General features: G+C 33.5%; 1 pseudogene; it reads right to left on the reverse strand.

Annotated features, from left to right (window-relative positions):
- Positions 1–1282: 1282 nt before the first annotated feature.
- On the reverse strand, positions 1283–2052 carry LOC126631393 (uncharacterized protein At2g29880-like; annotated as a pseudogene).
- Positions 2053–5383: the final 3331 nt, after the last annotated feature.

A 5383-nucleotide genomic window follows, 5' to 3' on the forward strand; every position in this document is an offset into this window, starting at 1 on the left:
TTGACATGTTTGCAAACGACGCTGTCTAGGTAAGGAAAATATCAAGAAGATGAAGGCTTCGTCTTCTTCAGCGAGTTGCTACAACGCTTAGAGAATAAGAAAAAAATATTAATTAAATACATATATAAATAGACACGTGGATGAGGATTTGCCATATACTAGGGGGTGTATTCAATTGAAGGGGGGTGTATTCAATTGAAGGGGGGTGTATTCAATTGAGATTTTGAGGGATTTTAATTCTTTTAATGAATTTAGGGGTATTCAATCAAGATTTTAAGTGATTCTCTGAAATTCAAGGTGTATTCAATTAGAATTTTAGGATAGTTTATTAAAATCCTTAGAAATCTGGGTGTATTCAATTAGGATTTTAAAGAAGTTTATAACATTCCAGGTGTATTCAATTAGAAATTGATTTTAAAGAATTTGAGAAAGTTGAGGAATTAGAGGGAATTTGAGAGATTTCGTAGTGTATTTTAAGCATCCACAAATCTCACATCTTCTCATGAGATTTCGAGGGAATTGAATCAAAATTTTATATGAAATCTCTACAAATCAATTAAACTCCATAAAAATCCATGGATTTATAAATCCATTAAAGTCTCTCAAATTCTCAATTGAATACACCCCCATTTTGAGAGAGTTTTAGAGAATATAATTCCATGGAATTTGAGAGAATTTGAGAGAAAAAAAGAATCAATTTCCAAGAATTTTGAGTTAAGTTTCATAGAATTCACATGAATTATGAGAGAATTTCAAAGAGTTTGTTCATGAATTTCAGGAGATTTGTTTGAATTCCTATGAAATCGCAGTGATTATTATTTCAAGAAAAGCCAAATTGATTGGTACAATTGGGTTGTCCCAGAAGGCAAAATGAAGAAGCAAAATAACAACCCAATCACAACACATAAGTACGCATCAAACGTCTGCTTACAAAATATATTTTAACTGGGGTTATCACCAGTCACAAAAATGTTGGTGCCACTGCTGGCCTTGAATGTGAGCGCATTATAAACAAACTAACTGTTGCAACCATTGTTTACGGGCTTGACAAAAATGTAACAAATTGACTTACATGTAAGAAATAGAGACCAACCTGCAAATTTTGCTCAACTCAATCAATTAAATCACTAGCCAAATGGAATATACCAAATAGTCTTTTGAACAAGAAAAAGAAAATTTTTCAAACTCAACATATGCCAATGGTCCTCAAACCTTTTATTCTACCACCATCCTAAAACCCGAGAGATCAAGAACAGAAATTTAAAAAAAAAACCCCGTAAAATCAAATAATCCCCTCTATTTCCCATCTTTGAATCCTATCATTCACAGCATTTGTCCACATATTTGTAGCTATACCAGCTTTCCATGCCTTATCTGTCAATGATGCATAGGATGGTGTTTGGAATAATGGATCAAGTTGCTCGAAGCTTTCATCAAGTGGAGGGAATTCGTTTACTCTAATTGGCCTACTTTCGTCGACTCTATATGTTGTGCCATCAGTATCATTGCCTAATCCAATTGAGTTAGTTCCTTTAGTTGTTCCATCACCAAATACAGTCATCAAATCTTCATAGTCCGCAAATGTCTCTTTGCGAACACCTTGACTCTTTGGGTGGGACTAGCAAAAAAGAAAAACATATTAAAATTGTTCAAATATAAAATTTATAAAAGTGAAAGATTATCATGTAAATAATATATTCTATAAGAAAAAGAACTCACTCTAAGAAAGCCTACCCATACTTCATCACTAGTTGTGAACTTTTTTGTGACGGAGTCCCAACCAAATCCAGAACTATGCCTAAAAAGCTAACATATTGATTGATATCGACCCCTCACATTTTCACACGGTTCTTAACATGATCTTTAGTTTTTTGACACCCAAGTTTTTCATTCAGCACGAGTGGCTTCTATAGTCTGCTTGCTTATTATACCATTAGCATAACGTCATCCATTTTTTATGGCCTCAACAAGTAGTTGCAACAACATGTTGCTCTCTTCCACGGACCATTGATTATAGTTTCCATTTCCCTTTTCTTGTTGTGAATCTCCCATTTATAATCTTAGATGATACATTATATTCCTAGTGACTTTTAAAAAATACTTAGAATTCTCAATTGAATACACCTAAACTTTTATGAAGTCTTTTAAATTCCTAATTGAATACTCCTGAAATTATTAATTCTCGAAACTCTCTCAAAATTCCAATTGAATACACCCCCCAAGTCTGTAACTTACTAGACTAATATGTTGGCTTACATAGATTTGTGCCACAACTACAACTAATCTCCACGAGTCCACATTCAGGTCCTGTAGGGTGCTTAGTAAGCACCAGGGCCGGCCCAGGCCCTGTGCGGGCTCGGCGATCGTCCGGGACCCAAAAAAATTGGGGGCACCAAAATTACTAGGTCATATATTAATATATGTTTCATAAGAGTATAAGTTTATAAAATTTGGTTAAATGAGAAAGAAATTTAACTATAATTGGTGGCTTTGTTGTTTGAAATTAATGAGGAGGTCTTGAGTTCAAAACACCATGTGTATTCATTTAATTTCCAATTTTTACAAATTTCTTTTCATAAGAGTATAAATTTATAAAATTTGGCCAAATGATCAAGAAATTTAATTAGAAGCAATGGTTTTTGTTGTTTAAAATTAACGAGGGGTCCTAAGTTCAAAATGCTATGTGCATATTTATTCTTTTCACTTTTTAAAAATTTATGTTTGGTTGTTAATTCTTTTTAATTATTGGCTAGTAGCTATGTGGGTTGTGGTTTTTAAACATTCATTCCAATTCAAAGCTAACATTCAATAAAGAGTAATGTGTATACCAAATTTGCAAATCGTATGACGTGTCATTAAAAGGTTTGATTTAGTGCTCATTCATTACTTATACATACTAATTAAAGACTCGAAAACATCATTATTTTTTCAGTCTCATATTGACAAGGTTAGTAAATAAGAAAAAACACCCCACGATTTATATAAAAATATTTTAAAAGTTCATATAGAATGAGAATAAAACTCATCATCTATCTACTTGTAAGCTCAGAGTTTTTTGGTTTCCTTCTCTCAATACAAAATAAATTAACTTTTCCATGTTTATAAATTATTTTGAGTTTAAAGTGCTTTTCTATGTATAATTTTATTGAAGTCTTAATTACATGTAAAAACAAATAATTTTCTTATATGAAATTAAAGTGCATTTTTTAGCATCATCCTGGTCCCTAAAAATCTCAGGACCTGATAAGCACTTTACTCTATTGCCAAATATGAAAGTAGATAAGAGCGCTCAAAAAGATGCCACCTCCTAATACTAAGACCTTCGCTCAATATGTTTAACACTTCCTGTTTGTATGCAACACCATCACCAAATAGTGATAACTAGCCAATGGATGGATAAAGGTGTTAAAAACTAAAATCTATTTTAAAAGAGAGTTTTAACAAAACACTCCTGGTACTGCTCACTTTTAACGAAAAATCATATTTATAAATTTCTCTGGTACTATTCACTATACCTTTAAAAATGACTTTTCATTAAAAGAGAAGTTTTTTTTTACTTTTCATTAGTTTTCCTATTTTAAAAAGCCCAGTATAATCCAACGGGTACAAAGTACTAACATAGCTATTACAAAAATATGAGTGGAGTACCCAAAAACCTATACATATAAGAAATATAGATATATGTATATATAAAGGAAAACCCAATAAAAGAATATATTTGGTTTTGAAAATAAATAGTATAAATCATATTTGTAAAAAAATATGGGTTCTTACAAAATTTATCCTTGGGGCAAGCTTCGTTAAGGTCTGTATAGTCGGTGCACTTTTTCATTTGATCGGGCGTTCAATGATCGATGTCTTTTTCTACATGCCGACGTTGGCCAATCACTTTGAGTAGTCTACTGTCCTGATGAACTCAATGTCAAGAGACTTGTCCACCTCCACTTTCATGACCTTATAAAGCTAGGCATCGTAAGATCTATGATTCTGTCCACTGTTCTAAAAACTCCAGCCTAGTGCCATCTAGGCTCCGCATAAGAGCTAGGCAGCTGGTCATTATCCCGATTAATGCCTAGGCGTTTGAAAATTAAGAAAGGGCGCCTAAACCTGCTAAGGTGTTCCCCTAGCCCACCCAGACCCACCTAGGTCACAACTCACTTAGACAGAAAATAAATAACTTTCATTTTACATTTTATTTTTTTCCAATAAATTGTAAGAGACTTGTTGCATACTTAAATGAACACAATTATATCCTTATTTCACATGTTTTCATTATGTTTCAATACTTCATAATACATATGCATTCTATTTTGTAGTTTATGATGAAATTATATATATTTTAAGTATAAACAGACACTTATTTACACAAAATATGATAGATTTACTTAAATCCGCCTAGCCGTCTAGGCCTCCTGACACACCCTGACCGGAGTCCAGACGTGCTGGCCGTCACGTGAGAGTGACGTAGCCATGACCGCAAAGTGGAAGCGATAAAGAGTAAGAGAAACACTAACAATTTAAAACCAAGCGATTAACAATCCCGGTTAAGAAAGGGTACAAGTTGCAGTCAAGTAGGACAATTACTAAGATACAACACCAGAGGGTGAATCCTACTTTTTCGGGATCTGTCAAAACACCGTTGAATTCCTAGTGGCCACCAAACTCTGCTAACTAGAACCTGGGGGGGCGAAAAACAAAGTTGAGTGGGTCAGTAAAACACATTTACATGAAAACCTTATTTTCCTTTGAATATACTAACCCCTCGCCGTAAACAAGTATAATTTTTCCCATAATTAATATATAAGAATATACATAAATATATATGTGTAATTATATCACTTCATTCATGCTTCACATAATCATAAACATTTGTATGCCATGCCAAAATATAACAAAGTAAACAATCCAGGTAAGAATGATTTCATAAAAATATGATATGTTAGCCGGAACCCCTATGGTAGTCTGTACGGCTGAATTTATAGCTCAAAAGTCAATCTAGCTGTAGTCACTACAATGACCTATACAACAATATACTGCACACAAGTCGGAACCACTAAAAAGGGGTATGTACGACGATAATGGGTGTAATATAATTATGCTCAATACTCCTCTCACATAATAGCCGGGCGATAAATCGCTAGTCACCTACGAGTCGGAATCATAAATAAGGTCTGTATGACAAGACTGTGTACCTAAATTGGATCTAATGTGAGCATATGGTGTGGGAGGTGACATAATAAACAGGCCTTTATCATATCTTTAGCTAAATCACAATCACCCTAGGTGCAGTTTTATGAGCTCAACATTTTTCAATCACATATCACATCATTGACAATTCACATAATCAAACTATAACTCACCTGAGCTTACCTGGGCCTCCACA

This window comes from Malus sylvestris, chromosome 8 (assembly GCF_916048215.2).
Source record: "Malus sylvestris chromosome 8, drMalSylv7.2, whole genome shotgun sequence".
Lineage (NCBI taxonomy): Eukaryota > Viridiplantae > Streptophyta > Magnoliopsida > Rosales > Rosaceae > Malus > Malus sylvestris.